This window comes from Perna viridis, chromosome 2 (genome assembly GCF_037379345.1).
Source record: "Perna viridis isolate PV_CMFRI_1.1 ecotype Kerala chromosome 2, ASM3737934v1, whole genome shotgun sequence".
Lineage (NCBI taxonomy): Eukaryota > Metazoa > Mollusca > Bivalvia > Mytilida > Mytilidae > Perna > Perna viridis.
In genome coordinates, this window is record NC_142446.1 from 49,350,146 (window position 1) to 49,371,339 (window position 21,194).

The following is a 21,194-nucleotide window of genomic DNA, read 5'->3' on the forward strand; positions in this document are numbered from 1 at the left end:
TTAAAAGAATAGGCCTGCAGCAGCGCTAAGCTTGTCGTAAAAGGCGACTAAATAGTGCTCAGAAACCTAGCCGGGGGCTAGACGCTCTGCCCACAGAGCAACTGGGATATGTGCCCCAGGTGGTGGAATGAGGTACCCTTGGCGTGTTACATGCTGGGGTTGTCGGGCTATAATACGGAAAACCTGACCGCAAACCATAGTGGTGCACCGTGTTGGGAAAGATGCCACGTTCCTCGCACGTTAAAGAACCCTGCTGTGGTATTCGAGGAGTAGGAACCTTTGCGCTCCGCCACAGGAGGCTAAATTGCCCGACCTTACCCATCCCCCCTTTTCCAGTGGCAATCAAAATTTGTCGACCCTATTATCCTTGTGACCCATCCTTTTTTTTCATTTCATGTTCATTTTATCATCCATTTCATGTTCATTGTCTGAATATAGCTGAAATATTGCTGCTCGGACGTTAAACCCCAACAAACAAACAAACAAACAATGTCCTAAAATTCAACAAAGGTGTAATGTACTTAAAATATAGCGCTAGTACATGTACTAACATACGATTTGACATTAAAAAAGTGCAGTTTCAAAGTCATCGGTTAACAAATAAAACAAAGAAAATACTTCCGACTCTTTGTTGGTCATTTTCTTCGGCACGAAAGCTTGCAGTTGACATCTCGCTCACAACACATTTTGTCCGTATATATTAACTGGTGCCGTATTTTGGAAATCCGTCTAGTATCTACTACTAGTTCGTCCCCAGAAAGGTTCGCCCCTATGTACATTCTATGAGACGTTTAGGGTTTCCGCACGCACGATACCCAAACGCACGCTAAACGCTCACCAAACGCACGATAAACGAACGCTTCTCATGTCTAATATATATATATATATATATATATATATATATTTGCGCCTTTGCCGTTTTGGGAGAAAAATTTTACTCAAAATATATGACTTCAGGCGAAACTTTGATTTAGGCGAAAAAAGTGGTGTCGCCCTTATTTTCAAGTGTGCAATTTAAGTTCTTTTACATGTTTTTATGCCTTTTCCTTTTGCATGTGAGTACCTAGTGTGCCAATTTATAACACATCTTAACCTGAAACTGATTTAGTTACCCGTTTCGATTTAATGCCCTTTCATCTGCATACCTGCCTATATCGTCAATACGTGAATAATCGTTGTTGAGCGAACTTTACAAATTCATTAATTTCTTTCTTATTTTATATATATATATTGTAGAGACAGTTGTTAACCGATGTAAAATACAGAATCACATTTTGGTAATGATTTTTTCCAAATAAACACAAAAACAATAGCATTTTATTAAACATATAAAGTTTCAAAATGCAACATATACTTTTTGGTGCGTATATCGGATTACAACACAATTTGATTGGTTGGAAATATCTAACAGACAAATGACGTTTAGTCCTTATTTGGACATAGAAATTAATAACAAAATTTACTATAATGTACTATGTTGACCTAGTTAAACCAAATTTATAAAATATTGACGTGTTTTGTTTACACATAATTTGCTTTTTGTCCTTGTTTTCTGACATGTTATGTCATAGATATGTTACACCTTCTAATAAATACAGAAAGAAATGTTGAAATAATTAATAATGAAAGGAATGTCATTAAACAGTTTAATCATCAAACTGCATAGCGTTTTGATATTTGAAGAAGTAATTAAAGAGAAATGTTTGTCAAAATATTAGCTACTTCTGTCATATAAGATAAAGATATCTTAGAAAATTCATATTATTCTCTATCAAGGCTACCGGAGATGACAGGTGTATAAATAAACTGCAATATTCAACCAATTGCTACATTGCAGGCTTTGTAGGAGTCCATTGTTTAGTAGGAAAATTCTCACTTTACTCTATAACCACGGAGAAAAAAAAAACTTGAGATCGATGACTCAGTGTCGTTACAAGCAGATTTAGTGAGGTATTTCTGAATCACAGGGGCGTCGTTTACTGTCGCATTACCATTACTTGTAACTTATAAGAGATACAACCAACGATTCATAATACTAGGGTTGATACAACCCGGGGATGTATATGCCTCTTCTTTAGATAACTACGTATCAGACAACGATCCTTCACAAGTTTGATTGAAAGAATGTCAAATCTTCTGCCGCTCCCAATATAAATGTAAATGGGCATTTGTATTTAATTAAGTTTTTTTTTTGTTGGAATAAAAATCTTGCGCGTTATTGCATTCCAAACTTCTTTAATTCTTTTTTTGATTTGATGAATAATAAAATGTGATACTGGTCAGATAGGTATAATTAATAAAGCATTTGCTTTCCACAAATATATCAAGTATGATATCAATTTGAACAATGGCAAACACAATTTTATAAGATCGTTTTTTCGATTTATGACTGATAAAATTCTATAACCAAGGCTAAACATACATTAGTCGTTGCAGTATATGTAATAAAACATTTCGTTAAGGGTTAAGTATTATTTTGGTTATTGCATGTCCTTCGTTGTTTGTGTCTGTTACTGATGTCTGCTTTTGTCCCTGGTATACATTCATTTGTTTTCTGCTGGAATCTTGGTTCTCTTGATCACACTTCCTTTTGTACCGGAAAAATATCAAATTCATGTCAACGAATTATGATGTTGATTGATAATCGTTAGGAATGTAATGGAGAAATAAGTAGGATAAATTCCCTGATCATGTTTTGTAATGCATTATTATCAATGTATCAGACTTTTCTTGTTTATTATTCGAGTTTTCTTGTAAGGCATATTTAATAAATCATTCGTCTAAGCTATTGGCTTAGTGATGACAACATTAATATGAAAGAATAATTTTTGTTTGATCTGATTTTTTAAATATTATTATTTACAATATTTGTATAGCGCCAATCTAAACTGCATTTACTCTAAGCGCTTTACAGCATATAAATGATATACAATACAAAATACGTAGTAATCAACACCTAAAATTATACAAAAGAAAATGAAAAGAGAAATATTTTTCAGAACAGTAATTATGTATCTTAGATATAGAAATTTGTAAAACCACAAAAGAAAAGACGAACAAAAAAACAAAAAAACAAAAATCAAAAACAAAAAACAAAAAACAAAAATACAAACTATGTAATTAAAGGATAATTAAGTATTAAAACATTATTTAAATAGTATAAAAATAGAAATTTTCAGACGACATGACATACTTTATCATTGTTACGCTAATGATTCGCAGATATATTTAGTAATTGAACCAATTAACAACTGGTTCGAAATATCTACACGACTTGAAGCTTGTGTTGAGGACATCAGCTCATGGATGACTAGCAATCTGTTAAAGTTCAACCAAGATAAGAATGTATTACTGAATCTAAAAATTATAGCAAAAGTAAAAATATCTAGAAAATAGATATATTGATCATTTGAATGAAATAAGAATTAAAAACAATAAAAAAAATATTTCCATTTAAATAAAATAAAACTCCGAAATATAAAATTACTGTGTTAAAAATACCAGTGATAAAATAGATCAATAAAATCATATTCCAACAGATACAAACCCCTGCGAAAATATGTTTTGACTAAAGCCCCGTGCAGGTCCGGGTGTTAAAAGAATAGGCCTGCAGCAGCGCTAAGCTTGTCGTATAAGGCCACTAAATAGTGCTCAGAAACCTAGCCGGGGGCTAGGCGCTCTGCCCACAGAGCAACTGGGATGTATGCCCCAGTTGGTGGAATGGGGTACTCCTGGCGTGTTACATGCTGGGGTTGTCAGGCTATAATACGGAAAACCTGACCGCAAACCATATTGATACACCGTGTTGGGAAAGATGCCACGTTCCTCGCACGTTAAAGAACCCTGATGTGGTATTCGAAAGGAGTAAGAACATTTGCTCTCCGCCACAGGAGACTAAATTGCCCGACCTTACCCATCCCCTCTTTTTCCAGTGGCAATCAAAATTTTTCGACCCTATTATCCTTGTGACCCATCCTTTTTTTTTCATTTCATGTTCATTTTATCATCCATTTCATGTTCATTGTCTGAATATAGCTGAAATATTGCTGCTCGGATGTTAAACCCCAACAAACAAAAAAATGTTTTGACTAAAAGAGCACAATTTGAAAATTTATTTCGCCCTAATCCTGAAAAAAAAATGCAGGATGTTTATATCATGCCGTTGTATTCCAGAATTTACTGATATGTAAAGTATATTAATTCTGATATAAGGTTTAGCATTGCATTAGCAACATGAGTTTATGTTTAATATCTAGCTAAAAATGGCATACAGTAAAACAGAAACAATTATTAACCCATAATTATTACGTGCACATTACGACGTCATGGCAAATTCTGCTCTTTCATGGTTTCTCTCGTATTTAGAAAGAAGGACTCAACAAGTATCCGTGGGAGCCATCCAATCCAACTTGATAAAATTCAACTTTGGCCTTCCGCAGGGACCTGTTTTCGGTCCAGAGTTTATTGTATGTTTTCTTAGCCTATCGGATGCACTTAGACAAGTCATTAAACATGGAACAACACATTTCCACTGTATCCATGTTTCCTTGAAATCAGAAAGATTGACCGAATTCGTTGTTACATTACGGACAGTGCTTGCAAAACTCTAACATCGAGATTGAAATACGACAATTCCCTTTTAGATGGCGTGAAATTTAATGACTTGAACAAGCTTCAAAGAGTTCAAAATGCTACCACCAGATTGATGTCACGGCGCAGGAAATATGACCACATAGCACTTGGTTTAACTGACCTACACTAGTTATCTATTGAATTCCAATGACAATACGAACTTATCTTATGTTTTATGCTTTATAGCACTGCATGGTATAGCTCCAGCATATCTCCAAAAGCTTCTGACTCTCTATCACCCATCAAGATCACTACGCTCCCAGAACTCTGTGACACGTGAAACGTCAAGAGTGAAAACGAAATCGTACGGTGATCGTAGGTTCGACAAGGCAGCTGCTACTTTGTGGAATAATCTTCCCAGTAAACTGCAAGTTTAAAACCGTCAGTATTCTATTATTACACATTCGTTAAACTCAACTGCAATGAATTTAAAGACGATATATAATGCTTGATTGCACAAAAACATTGCATTTTCATGAAATTATAAAAAAAAATATATTGTATCATTTTCACGAGTTAGGAGAATCCTCTCCTCAAAATACGCTCTTTCGGGCGAAACATATTTTTAACAATATATCTGAACAGCTTTTAAATGTAAGCATAAGTATCATACATATACACAATTCAGCACAGATCAACTGCAATGCACATATTATTTTAGATGACTTAATGCTTTAATGCACAGAAACATTGCGTTCTCATAAAATTTTGAGATGTTTAGAATGGCTGAAACCGTTAACGACAATATGTTTTTGATCAATAAAATGTTGGTTTTGTATCTTAATATTGATTCGTTCGAGGTCATGATTCTTGGAGATGACATACATGTTGTGATAAAAAAAATATTTGTTTGATCCGAGTGACTTCTCTTAAAAGATCCCATACCAGTGCATTAGATGTTGAGATTTTCATAATCAATAGGCGTAAGCTTTAAAGTATATCTTGTACTAGAAGTTATGCATTGATTTGTTGACGGATGTTGAGAGATATGAGGTTGATGAATACATGCTTGCCCGGGCATGTAATGGTGAATGAGAAAGAAATTAAGATCATTCTATTACTAATTTTCTATGTAGGAATACATTATCATGAGCCGCAGCTATATTTAGTATTTCCTTTTCTTTACATTATCCGACATTTTTGTGTGATGAGAAAATCAAACTTTTAAATGTAAGCATAATTATCTTACATTTACACAATTCAGCAGAAATCAGCTGTAGTTATAAAAAATCTATACTACGTTTGATCTGAATGAATTCTGTTAAAAGATTTGATATCTGTGCATTAGTTTTTTGTGGTTTTCTTAATAAAACAATTGGCGTTAACTTTGACTTATATCTTGCTCTAGAAGTAATGAATTGATATGTTGAAGAATATTGACAGAAATGAGGGTAATGAATACATAAATTGTCCGGACATGTAATGGTGAATGTGTTGGAAATTAAGATCATTCTATTACGAACTTTCTTTGTAGGAATGAATTATCACGAGCAATAAAGATATTTAGTATTTCCTTTTATTTACATAATCCGAAATTAATGTGTAATGAGAAATTCACTCTTTCATCTGTTATGATTAAGTAATTATTGATTATTTGCTTCATTTTAAAATGAAAGTACCAAGAACGTAAACACTATGTATAGAAGTTCAATATTGGCGAAGAAAGTATTTTAATTTTATTGATTTACTTAAAATTTTACTTAAATCTTAGGGAGAATAATTGTTCTTAACTACATGATAAGATCGAAGAAAAACTTCATTTAACACCAGCTCTATCAGTGTATCCAATAATTTCTCTCGAAGTAAGTATCGGAAAGCGAAGGCATTATATGAATATACTGTACTTTTTAGGACTTAGACGAAATCTATCCTCCAAAAAGACTCTTTTGGGCGAAAAAAAGTTGCGGATGAAAATTTCAAAATCGCGTGTATTAAAGCGTAAGTATCCGTCTTTTACACTACAGCAGAAATCAACTGCAAAGCACTTTATTAAGGAATTCGTTATTGAACCGAAACATGGTGTTTTCATGAAAGTTTGAGATGTTCTGAGTCGCCAATATATATATAATAATCTTTGCACTGTATGTAAAAACATCATTATATAATGGTAAGTTTATACGAAAACGAAAAAGCTGTTTTTTACATTGGCAAATATGAGTTTATTTGAAAGTGTTATTGCTAAGAGTTAGGGACAATTTTTTGACTATTCATTTTTTTTTGTTTTCTACTAAAGCCCTGGATTGGTAATGAATACATTATTTCATAAATGTTATGCGACATTCCCTATTTGTATTTCAAGATAGCATCTGACGGGTAGTAAATAAATTATTATTTAGTGCTTTTGAAAACGAAAATGTTGCATTCACACTATTCCTTTTTGGGAGGAACTGATATAAAAACATGTACTTGCTCTAAATGTGCAGAATCAAGGTGTCGTTTTCAACAGAAACGTATTTTGTCACTGCCTATTTATCTTAACTTACAATCATTTTAGGGTTAATCATTGTTTTTTTTTAATGTATGTAATTCTTAGCTTGATATTTAACATATACGTATGTTGTTAATGCAATGCTAAACTTTATATCAGAATTAGTATATTTTTCATTTCATTAAATTCTTGAATACAACGGCATTATGAAAATATCTTATATTTTTTCTCAGGACTTGGGCGAAACAAATACTCAAACTATGCTCTTTTGGGTGAAACATAGTTACGCAATGTATTGTATCGTATCTGTCAGAATATGAAACTGTAAGTATCCTACTATTATATATTCGTTAAACCCAAAAGCAATAAATTTTAAGAAGGTATATAATGCTTAGTTGCACAAACACATTGCGTATTAATGAAATTTTAAAATTATATTGTGTCTTCTTCAGGATTCAGGCGAATCCTTTCCTCACAATACGCTCGTTTGGGTGAAACATATTTTTACAATATATCTGAACAGCTTTTAAATGTAAGCATAAGTATCATACAATTACACAATTCAGGACAAATCAACTGCAATGCAATTGTTATTTTAAATGACTTTTAATACGTAAATGCACAGAAACATGGCGATCTCATGAAATATTGTGATTTTTGGTATAGCCGAAATCGTTAGCGACAATATGTTTGATCAATAAATGATCACTAAATTGTTGGTTTTTGTATTTTAATAATGATACGTTCAAGTTAATAATTCTCAGAGGTGACATTAATAAAAATATTTTTTGTTTGATCAGAGTGGATGCTCTTAAAAGATCCCATATCTTTGCATCAGTTTTTGTAGTTTTCATAATAAAACAATCGGCGCTAACTTTCAAGTAAATCTTGTACTAGAAGTTATGAATTGATTTGTTGACGGATGTTGACAGATATAAGGTTGATGAATGTGTTAAAATTTAAGATAATTCTATTGCTAATTTTTTTTGTAGGAATGAATTATCACAAGCCGTAGAGATAATTAGACTTTCTTTTTATTTACATTATCCCGTTATGTGTGTTAAATGAGAAATTCAAACTTTCATCTGTTATAAGTAACTAATTATTGTTTTTTGGCTTCGAAAACATTTTGTAAATTTTGAGATGAAAGTAGCAAGAATGTATACACTATGTATAGAATTTCAATTTTGCCGAACGAAGTTATTTTATTAAATTGCATACATGTATTTACTTTAGATTTTAATCATAAAAAAAAAACATTTTACAGAGGGCAGCTCTATCAGTGTATACAATAATTTCTCTCAAAACAAGTATCGGAAAGCGAAGGCATAATATGAATATCCTGTATTTGTTAAGGACTTGAGCGAAATCTTTTCTCAAAGTAGACTCTTCAGGCGAAACAAAGATAAGCATGGAAATTTCAACAACCCTTGTATTAAAACGTAAGTATCCGTCTTTTACACTACAACAGAAACAACTGCAAAGCACTTTCTTAAGGAATTCTTATGTGTTCATGACAGTTTGAGATGTTCTGAATCGCCAACATATATGTATAAAAATTTTTGTGATGTTATGAAATAACATCATTAAGTAATGGTAAGTTTATAAGAAAACAAAAAAGCTGTTTTTTACATTGGCAAATATGAGTTTATTTGATAGAGTAATTGCTAAGAGTTAGGGACAATTCTTCGACTCTTTATTCTCTTTTTTTTCCACTAAAGCCCTAATGAAAACACTTTCTTTATAAAAATTATCTGACATTCCTACTTTTTAGTTGAAGATAGCATTTGACGGGTAGTAAATAAATCAATGCTTATTGCTTTTGAAAATAAAATGTTGTAGTCAAACTATACCTGTTTCTTAGAGAAACTGAATTAAAGAATAAAAATAATAATAATAAAAAAAACCAAACAAACAAAAAAAAAAACAAAAACAAAAAACATGGACTTCCTCTATATGTACAGAATCTCGATGTTGTTGTGAAAACAAAGTATTTAGTCATTGCATATTTATCTTACTTTTCAACCATTTTAGGGTTAAACATTGTCTCTTTCTACTGTGTGTCATTCTTAGCTTGATATCAAACAAAAACCCATGTTATTAATGCAATGATACAGTTTATATAATAATTAGTATATTCTTCATTTCAAAAAATTCTTCAATACAATAGCATCATGAAAGTATCCTGTATTTTTTTTCTCAGGATTTGGGCGAAACAAATACTCAAACTGTGCTCTTATAGGCGAAACATAGTTTCGTAAGGTTAATTACATACATGTATCTACTTTAAATTTTAATCATGTCATAGCCATAACCATATGATTAAGGTAAAAACAATCATTTTACAGCGGGCAGCTCTATCAGTGTATACAATACTTTTTCTCAAGACAAGAATCGGAAAGCGAAGGCATTATATGAATATCCTGTACTTTTTTAAGGACTTGGGCGAAATCGTCCTCAAAATAGACTCTTTTGGGCGAAACAAAGATAAGCATGAAAGTTTCAACAACCCTTATATTAAAACGTAAGTATCCGTCTTTTACACTACAGCAGAAATCACCTGCAAATCCCTTTATTTAGGAATTCTGATGTATTCATAACAGTTTGAGATGTTTTGAATCGCCAACATATATGTATAATTTTTTTTTTGCACTGTATGAAATAATATCATTATATAATGGTAAGTATATAGGAAAACGAAAAAGCTGTTTTTTACATTGGCAAATATGAGTTTATTTGATAGAGTAATTGCTGAGAGTAAGGGACAACGAGAAATAGAAATCAATTACAAAACTTTCTATTATAATGTACTATGTTGACCTAGTTAAACCAAATTTATAAAATATTGACGTGTTTTGTTTACACATAATTTGCTTTTTGTCCTTGTTTTCTGACAACAGGGTGTTATGTCATAGATATGTTACACCTTCAAATATATACAGAAAGAAATGTTGAAATAATTAATAATGAAAGGAATGTCATTGAGCAATTTAGTCGTCAAACTGCATAGCGTGTAAAGTCGATATGTGAAGAAGTAATTAAAGAGAAATGTTTGTCAAAATATTAGCTACTTCTGTCATAAAAGATAAAGATATCTTAGAAAATTAATATTATTCTCTATCAAGGCTACCAGAGATGACAGGTGTATAAATAAACTGCAATATTCAACCAATTGCTACATTGCGGGCTTTGTAGGAGTCCATTGTTTAGTAGGAAAATTCTCACTTTACTCAATAACCACGGAGAAAAAAAACTTGAGATCGATGACTCGGTGTCGTTACAAGCAGATTTACTGAGGCATTTCTGAATCATGTAGGCGTCGTTTACTGTCGCATTATCATTACTTGTAACTTATAAGAAATATAACAAACGATTTACGATACTATGGTTGATACAACCCGGGGATGTATATTCTTCTTCTTTAGATAACTACGTATCAGACAACGATCCTTCACAAGTTTGATTGAAAGAATGTCAAATCTTCTGCTGCTCCCTATACAAATGTAAATGGGCATTTGTGTTTAATTAAGTTTTTTTGTTAGAATAAAAATCTTGCGCGTTATTGTATTCCAAACTTACTTATTTCTTTTTAATTTAATGAATAATAAAATGCAATACTGATCAGATAGGTATAATCAATATAGCATTCGTTTTCCACAAATATATCAAGTATGATATCAATTTGAACAATGGCAAACACGATTTTATCAGATTTTTATTTTTTCGATTTATGATTGATTAAATTCTATAACCAAGGCTACACTTGCATTAGTCGTTGCAGTATATGTAATAAAACATTTCATTAAGGATAAAGTATTATTTTGGTTATTGCATGTCCTTCGTTGTGTGTGTCAGTTACTGATGTCTGCTTTTGTCCCTGGTATATATTCTTTTGTTTTCTGCTAGAATCTTGATTCTCTTGATTACACTTCCTTTTGTACCCGAAAAAATATAAAATTCATGTCAACGAATTATGAGGTATGTAATGGAGGAATAAGTAGGATAAATAATGTTTTGTAATGCATTATTATCCACAAATTCGTACTGATATAATTATTTCTTTGTAATCAAATGTATCAGACTTTTCTTGTTTATTATCGGGTTTTCTTCTAAGGCATACTTAATAAATCATTCGTCTAAGCTATTAGCTTGGTGATGACAACACCATTTTTTTTAAGTTATTATTTACAATATTTGTATAGCGCCAATCTAAACTGCATTTACTCTAAGCGCTTTACGGCATACATATGATATACAATACAAAGTACGTAGTAATCAACACCTACAATTATACAAAAGAATGTGAAAAGAGAAATATTTTTCAGAACAGTAATTATGTATCTAAGATATAGAAATTTGTAAAGTAAAAAAAGAAAAGACGAACAAAAACAAAACATAATTATAAATTATGTAATTAAAGCATAATTAAGTATTAAAACATTATTTAAATAGTATAAAAATATTAGATAGAAATTTTCAGACAACATGACATGCTTTATCATTGTTACGCTAATGATTCGCAGATATATTTAATAATTGAACCAATTGACAACTGGTCCGAAATATCCACACGAATTGAAGCTTGTGTTGAGGACATCAGCTCATGGATGACGATCAAGCTGTTAAAGCTCAACCAAGATAAGAATGAATTACTGAATCTAAAAATTATAGCTTAAGTAAAGATATCTAGAAAATAGATATATTGATCATTTGAATGAAATAAGAATTAAAAACAATAAAAAATGTTTCCATTAAAAAATAAAAATTCAAAACATAACATTACTGTGTTAAAAATGCCAGTGATAGAATAGATCAATAAACTCATATTCTAACAGATACAAAACCCTGCGAAACTATGTTTCGACTAAAAGAGCACAATTTGAGGATTTATTTCGCCCTTCTGTATTCCAGAATTTACTGATATGTAAAGTATATTAATTCTGATATAAAGTTTAGCATTGCATTAGCAACATGAGTTTATGTTCAATATCTAACTGAGGATGACGTACAGTAAAAAAGAAACAATTATTAACCCATAATTATTACGTGCACATTACGACGTTACGGCAAATTCTGCTCTTTCATGGTTTTTCTCGTATTTAGAAAGAAGGACTCAACAAGTATCCGAGGAAGCCATCCAATCTAACTCGATCAAGTTAAACTTTGGCGTTCCGCAGGGACCTGTTTTTGGGTCCAGAGTTCATTGTATGTTTTCTTAGCCTATCGGATACACTTGGACAAAGATTGACCGAATTTGTTGTTACATTACGAACAGTGCTTGCAAAACTCTAACATCGAGATTGGAATACGGCAACTCTCTTATATATGGGGTGAAATCTAGTGGCTTGAACAAGCTTCAAAGAGTTCAGAATGCCACCGCCAAATTGATATTACGGCGCAGAAAAAATAACCTAATAGCACTTGGTTTAATTGACTTACACTGGTTACCTGTTGAATTCCGATGTCAATACAAACTGATCTTATGCTTTTTTATAGCACTGCATCATGGGCATGGTATAGCTCCAGCATATCTTCAAAAGCTTCTGAGTCTATACCGCCCATCAAGATCACTACTCTCCCAGAAATCTGTGACACTTGAAACGCCAAGAGTGAAAACGAAATCGTACGGTGATCGTAGGTTCGACAAGGCAGCTGCTACTTTATGGAACAATCTTCCCAGTGAACTGTGAGTTTTAAACTATAAGTATCCTAATATTACACATTCGTCAAACTCAACTGCAATAAATTTAAAGACGGTATCTAATGCTTGATTGCACAAAAACATTGCGTTTTCATGAAATTATAAAAAATATATTGTATCATTTTTATGAGTTAGGAGAATCCTCTCCTTAAAATACGCTCTTTCGGGCGAAACATATTTTTACAATATACCTGAACAGCTTTTAAATGTAAGCATAAATATCATACATATACACAATTCAGCACAGATCAACTGCAATGCATATATTATTTTAGATGACTTCTAATGCTTTAATGCACAAAAAATATTGCGTTCTCATAAAATTTTGAGATGATAAGAATGGCGAAACCGTTAACAACAATATGTTTGATCAATAAAATGTTGGTTTTGTATCGATTCGTTCGAGCTCATGATTCTTGGAGATGACATGCATGTAATGATAAAAAAATATTTCTTTGATCCGAGTGACTTCTCTTAGAAGATCCCATATCTGTGCATTAGTTTTTGTAGGTTTCATAACAAAACAATAGGCGTTAACTTTCAAGTATATCTTGTACTAGAAGTTATGAATTGATTTGTTGACGGATGCTGAAAGATATGAGGTTGATGAATAAATAATTGTCCGGGCATGTAATGGTGAATGTGTTAGAATTTAAGAAAATTCTATTGCTAAATTTCTTTGTAGGAATGAATTATCACAAGCCGTAGAGATAATTAGATTTTCTTGTTATTTACATTATCCCGATATGTGTGTGTAATGAGGAATTCAAACTTTCATCTGTTATGAGTAAGTAATTATTGATTATTGGCTTCGAAACAATTTGTAAATTTTGAAATGAAAGTAGCAAGAATGTATACACTATGTATAGAATTTCAATATTGCCGATGAAAGTATTTTAACTTGATTGCATACTTTAAATTTTAATTATATCTTAGGGAGAATCATCGTTCGTTACCATATGATAATTTCTACTTGATTAACATCAAAGAAAAAAATCAATTTACAGCAGGAAGCTCTATCAGTAAATAAAATAATTTTTGTCAAAATAAGTATCGGAAAGCGAAGGCATGATATGAATATCCTGTATTTTTTTAAGGACTTGGGCGAAATCTTTCCTCAAAATAGACTCTTTTGGGCGAAACAAAGGTGAGCATGAAACTTTCAACAACCCTTGTATTAAAACGTAAGTATCCGTCTTTTACACTACAGCAGAAATTAACTGCAAACATTTTATTAAGGAATTCTTATGTGTTCATGACAGTTTTGAGATGTTCTGAATCGCCAACATATATATATTAAATTTTATGGATTCGTAATGAAAACACTTTTTTATAAAACGTATCCGACATTCCTAATTTGTAGTTCAAGATAGTATCTGACGGGTATTAAATAAGTCATTGTTTAGTGCTTTTGAAAATAGAATATTATATTCTCACTATACCTTTTCTTTAGAGAAACTGATATAAAGAAAAAAACATGGACGTACTCTATATGTGCAGAATCTCGATGTTCTTGTTCACAAAAAGTATTTTGTCAATGCGTATTTATCTTACTTTTCAATCATTGAAGAGTTAATCATTGTCTCTTTCTACTGAAGGTTATTCTTAGCTAGATATTAAACGAAAACTCATGTTTTGAATGCAATGCTCAGTTTTATATTATAATTAGTGTATTTTTCATTTCAAAATATTTTTCAATACAATAACATTATGAAAGTATCCTGTATTTTTTCTCAGGACTTGGGCGAAACAAATACTCAAACTGTGTTCTTTTGGGCGAAACATAGTTTCGTAAGGTTAATTGCATACATGTATTTACTTTAAATTTTAATCATATCATAGGAAGAATCATCGTTCGTTACCATATTTTTAAGGTAAAAAAATCATTTTACAGCGGGCAGCTCTATCAGTGTATACAAAATTTCTCTCCTAACAGGTATCGGATAGCGAAGGCATGATATGAATATCCTGTATTTTTTTAAGGACTTGGGTGAAATCTTTCCTCAAAATAGACTCTTTTGGGCGAAACAAAGATGAGCATGAATGTTTCAACAACCCTTGTATCAAAACGTAAGTATCCGTCTTTTACACTACAGCAGAAATCAACTGCAAAGCCCTTTATTAAGGTATTCTTATGTGTTATTGAACAGAAACATGGCATATTGATGAGAGTTTCAGATGCTCTGAATCGCCAACATTTATGTATAAAAATGGTTGAACTGTATGTAATAACATTATTATAAAATGGTAGGTATATAGGAAAACGGAAAAGCTTGTTTTTACTTTGGCAAATATGAGGTTTTTTGATAGAGTAATTGCTAAGAGTTCGGGACAATTCTTCGACTATTTATTTTCTTTTTTTTTCTACTGAAGCCCTGGGTTTGTAATGAAAACACTTTTTTATAAAAAAATAATTATCCGACATTCCTACTTTGTAGTTCAAGATAGCACCTGACGGGTAGTAAATAAATCATTGTTTAGTGTTTTCTTTTTGTTTTTTTGTTGTTTTTTTTTCAAATAAAATGTTGTAGTCACATCACACTTTACCTTTTTCTTAGAGAAACGGACTTAAAAAAACATGGACTTGCTCTATATGTACAGAATCTCGATGTTGTTAACAAAAAGTATGTTGTCACTGCATATTAATCGTACTTTTCAACCATTTTAGTGTTAATCATTGTCTCTTTCTACTGTATGTCATTCTTAGCTAGATATTAAACACAAACTCATGTTTTTAATGCAATGTTTAACTTTATATTAGAATCAGTATATTTTTTCATTTGAGTAAATTCTTGAATACAACGGCATTATATAAATATCCTGTATTTTTTCTCAGGACTTGGGCGAAACAAATACTCAAACTGTGCACTTTTGGGCGAAACATAGTTTCGAAGGTTAATTGCATACATGTATTTACTTTAAATTTTAATCATATCATCGTTCGTTACCGTATTATTAAGGTAACAAAATCATTTTACAACGGGCAGCTCTATCGTTGTAAACGATAATTTCTCTCAAAACAAGAAAGGCAAAGCAAAGGCATGATATGAATATCCAGCATTTTTTAAGGACTTGGGCGAAATCGTTCCTCAAAATAGACTCTTTTGGGCGAAACAAAGATGAGCATGAAAACCTAAACAACCCTTGTATTAAAACGTAAGTATCCGTCTTTTACACTACAGCAGAAATTAACTGCAAAGCACTTTATTAAGGAATTCTTATGTGTTCATGACAGTTTGAGATGTTCTGAATCGCCAACATATATGCATAAAAATTTTGCACTGTATGTAATAACATCATTATATAATGGTAAATTTATACGAGAACGAAAAAACTGTTTTTACATTGGCAAATATGAGTTACTTTGATAGAGTAGTTTCTAAGAGTTAGGGACAATTCTTCCACTATTTATTTTCTTTTTTTTTTATTAAAGCTTTGGATTCGTAATGAAAACACTTTTTTATAAAAATTATCCGACATTCTCAATTTGTACTTCAAGATAGCATATGACGGGTAGTAACTAAATCACAGTTTAGTGTTTTTTGTTTTGTTTTGTTTTGTTTTTTGTTTTTCAAATAAAATGTTGTAGTCACACTATACCTTTTTCTTAGAGAAACTGAATTAAAAAAAACATGGACTTGCTTTATATGTACGGAATCTCGATGTTGTAAACAAAAACTATTTTGACAACATATTTATCTTACTTTTTAACCATTTTAGTGTTAATTATTGGCTCTTTCTATTGTATGTCATTCTTAGCTAGATATTAAACACAAACTCATTTTTTAATGCAATGCTCAACTTTATATCAGAATTAGTATATTTTTCATTTCTTAAATACAACGGCATTATATAAATATCCTGTATTTTTTCTCAAGACTTGGACGAAACAAATACTAAAAAACTGTGCTCTTTTGTGCAAAACATAGTTTCGTAAGGTTAATTGCATACATGTATTTACTTCAAATTTTACTCATGTCATAGGGAGAATCATCTTTCGTTACCATATTTTTAAGGTAAAAAAATCATTTTACAGCGGGTAGTTCTATCAGTGTATACAATAATTTCTTTCAAAACTTAATCGGAAAGCGAAGGCATGATATGAATATCCAGTATCTTTTTAAGGACTTTGGCGAAATCTTTCCTCAAAATAGACTCTTTTGGGCGAAACAAAGATAAGCATTAAAATTTCAACAACCCTTGTGTTAAAACGTAAGTATCCGTCCTTTGCACTACTGCAGAAATCAACTACAAAGCCCTTTATTCTGATGTGTTATTGAACAGAAAATAGGTATATTCATGACAGTTTGAGATGTTCTGAATCGCGAACATAAATGTATAAAATTTTTTGCACTGGATGTAATAATATCATTATATAATGGTAAGTTTATAAGAAAACGAAAAAGCTGTTTTCTTCATGGGCAAATATGAGTTTATTTGAAAGTGTTATTGCTAGGAGTTAGGGACAATTCTTTGACTTTTTATTTTCTTTGTTTTCTACTAAACCCAACGATTTGTTATGAAAGAGTAATCAAGAGAACCAAGGTAATAGCGGTAATCAAAAGAATTTAATCCAGGGACAAAGACCAGACATAGAAAACAGACATACACAACAAAGAACATAAAGAAACTAAAATCATACATATAAAGTAACAAAAGTAAATGAGGAACTCGGACTCCACTAAAAACTGGGAGCATGGACCAGGTGCACCGGTAGAGTAGCTTTTCTAGAAACACCCGCCGAGTTGCTCATACAAAGTCAAGTCCGGGGTAGACAGACGAGGAAAAGAAGCCTATGACCCGTCGAATAAATTAGTTCTCCTGGTGCTGATGGATACACCATAACGATTCACGAGTTCATGATGACGACCATAAAACTTCTGTAGTGATAACTTCAATCTTGTAGCAACATAACCCTGTTCCAGAAGCCCATTTTTTAGAGTTCTAGCGCGAAACAAAAAGTCTACTTTTGTCGTAAAGTTTGGTCAATAGTTTTATCATCGATTTCTATGTGTAGGTCAAGATATGAGGCTGACTTCACAGTGTCTGTAGTATCCTTTATCTCAAGTTCTTTTGGGTAGATGCGATGTATCAAATCCCCGAAATTGGGATTGTTTAAAATAATACGTCATCTATATAGCGGAAACTGAGATTGAAGGATCTAGCAAAACGATATTCTTTCTTTCTGATCAGATCAGCTATACAGACAGCCTCATAAGGGTGACGGAATAGGTCAGCAAGTAAAGGAGCACAATTTGTTCCCATTGGAATTCCGACTGTTTGTTGAAAAACACGTCCACCACACTGGACAAATATGTTGTCGATTAAAAATTCCAGCATTTTGTAAACATCTTCCTCTGTATACATTATTTCATAAAAGTTATCCGACATTCCTTATTTGTATTTCAAGATAGCATCTGACGGGTAGTAAATAAATTATTGTTTAGAGCTTTTGAAAGAAAATGTTGCATTCACACTATACCTTTTTGGGAGAAACTGATATAAAAACATGTACTTGCTCTAAATGTACAGAATCAAGGTGTTGTTATCAACAAAAAGTACTTTGTCACTGCATATTTATCTTACCTTTCAGTCATTTCGGGTTAATCATTGTTTCTTTTTTCTGTGTGTCATTCTTAGCTAGATATTAAACATAAACTCATCTTGTTAACACAGTGCTAAAGCTTATACCGGAATGATTATGAATTTCGCTTTCAATAAATTCTGGAATAGAACGGCATTATATAGATATCGAATTTTTTTTTCAGGATTTTGGCGAAAGAAATCCTCAAATTATACTTTTTTGAGTTGAATTATGGTTTCATAAGGTTGAGTAACTGCTAATATAAAACATCGTAAGTATCAGATTAATACACATTGAGTGAGCTCTTCTGTAATCAATTGAAATACGGTTTCTACTGTTTAAATGCATAGAAAGGGTAATCAACTGAACCAGGATTCCAGCGGGAATCAAAAGAATGTTATCGATTACAATTACAACTGGGAGCATTGACCAGGTATACTGGTAGGGTTGGCATCCTCTGCTTTTCTAGAAACACCAGCTTGGTTGCTCATAAAAAGTCAAGTCCGAGGTCGACGAAAAAAAAGAAAAAAATAGACGTTCAATAAATAGGTTATTATGGTGCAGATAACACAGTTACTATCCACGAGTACCTGATGACGACCATGTACTTTGTTGTGATGACATCAATCCGGAAGCATCAGTAACCCTGTTCCAAAAGTCTAACTGTAAGAATTATAGAGTGATACAAAAAGTCTGTGTAGGTACGGCAAGCTCAGACTTATGATTTGTGATTTGTGAACTTTATACGCAAATACTGAAGAAATGTTGCAAAGAAAGTTTGAAATTGAAATGAAAGTTGACAATACGGAAAGAAAAGTCATCGCGTTTGTCGTATTCTTTGTCAATAGTTTCCTTTACCATCGATTTGTAAGTGTCAGTCAAGATATAAGGCCGAATCAACAGTGTCGGTAGTATTCTTTATCTCAAGTTCTTATGGGAAGATGCGATGTATAAACTAGGACTGTTTAATGACAATAAATCACCTTTTTAACGGAAACAAGAGCATCTGATAGAACTATGTTATGTTCTCCGTCGGTCAACTATTATCTTTCCTTTTTGACTAGTTTGAGAAAATCTTTTGTCGTCCCTTTATGGTCATTGGACTGTTGGAAATATTAGATACTAATAGCACGTCACATGTGACTGTTTGATGCACAGTGTGTAAGTTTGTTTACCATGTATATTGATGATTTAATTGTATGTGGTTATAGGTGGTCTGATCCCATCAAATATTTAGAGGGAACTTCTGATAAGTTATCAACTGCTAATCTCACTGTTAATCTCGAAGTTTGAAAATCAACAGTTGACTACTTAATGCATACTATAGGTCAAGGAGTAATCAAGAGAACCAAGGTTATAGCGGTAATCAAAATAATGTAATGCAGGGACAAAGACCCGACATGGAAAACAGACATACACAACAAAGAACATAAAGTAACTAAAATCATACATACAAAATAACAAAAGCAAATGAGCAACTCGGACTCCACTAAAAACTGGGAGCATGGACCAGGTGCACCGGTAGGGTAAAAAAGTCAAGTCCGGGGTAGACAAACGAGGAAAGGAAAACTGTGACCCGTTGAATAAATCAGTTTTCATGGTGCGGATGTCAAGAACATGTCTAACCCTTATTGCTAAAGTTGAAGCAATTGTTCAGTTCGTTTCTCCAACGCAAATAATGAGGTATATGGTCATGTTTGATTTCTATAGAAATTTGTTTTCTAATTTCGCTACTGCCGTTGAACATTTAACACAACTTCTTAGTCTTAGGGAGAATCCCATCTTTCGGTCGAATGGCAAATACCAGATAACTGTTGAAAATATAAAATCACTGTTGACTAGTTTTCCGGTCTTAATATCTCCAGATTAAGAAAATGTTTTCATACTTTTTGTAGACGCAAGCGACGTTTATGTTGGAGCTGTCCTGTGCAAGGAGAGGCCAGGTCTTGTAAACCAACCAATTCCATATTTTAGGTAAAAATTAATATTGAAAAAGAATGTTTTACAATTTTATAAGCTTTATAGCATTTTGATTTGTATTTAGGGGGTGTTAGAATGCTATATATGCTTATTACATTCAAGGTGAATATGTTTTAGCTACTATTATACTTGTTTGATTATTATTGCTAAATATAAAAATAGTAATATTGTAAATATATTATTTTAATAAATGATTTTTTCTAGACTTTATAACCAAACAAGTACTGTTTTTCGCGACTCTTTAATGATGCATTACAATGATGTAAATTGGTCCAGAACTTTCGTAGTATTTTTAGAACATTTTTGACTTTGAACTTAAATGCTGGGTTTCTTACACTCAAATTAATTTAATCGACTCATCAGTGTTTTTTTTTTTTTTTTTGGGGGGGGGAACTATTTTATAAAAGTGCTTTAATTCTTTAAATACTAGACTTATATACATACATTTGTACCTTGAATTAAGTGTTGAATAGTACATTGGACTCGATGGATATTAACATTTTCAATTAAATTTTTAATCATGGAATTTGTAACGTTTTATTTAAATGATTGAAATCGTAATTTTTCGCTTGTTGACTGAACTTTTTGACATTTACTAAAAATTTAACTATGTGGTATTCCATTGATATAATCAGAAATCAATGGGTTAGAATTTAACATTTAACACCCTGTAAAAAACATCACATAAAAACAAACTTGCTGAAGTATTTGATGACATTTCACTTGTCATTCTAATCACAACATGTCTACACTATAATTTAAGGAATGAATAACTGGTCTCTGTAAATACAACCTTAATGTAATTACTGATGACAGATGACTGAACGCTCCCCAACAGACCATATTTTGATTAGATACTTGAAATTATT

The 21,194-nt window shown here is 31.8% G+C and overlaps 1 long non-coding RNA gene across 7 annotated transcripts; it reads left to right on the forward strand.

The window, feature by feature from the left end:
- The first annotated feature begins 3,090 nt into the window (after positions 1-3,090).
- Positions 3,091-20,671, forward strand: LOC148625589 (uncharacterized). Of its 7 annotated transcripts, none has more exons than XR_015919949.1 (9): positions 3,091-5,013; positions 6,484-6,570; positions 7,294-8,502; positions 9,499-12,746; positions 13,447-13,548; positions 13,859-13,908; positions 14,745-14,831; positions 18,530-18,616; positions 20,241-20,671. It is a non-coding gene; the product is annotated as an uncharacterized LOC148625589 (long non-coding RNA). The 7 variants fall into 7 exon arrangements; XR_015919948.1 differs by adding an exon at positions 15,831-15,917 and having other exon boundaries at positions 7,294-12,746; positions 20,241-20,669; XR_015919950.1 differs by having other exon boundaries at positions 12,164-12,746; positions 20,241-20,667.
- Positions 20,672-21,194: the final 523 nt, after the last annotated feature.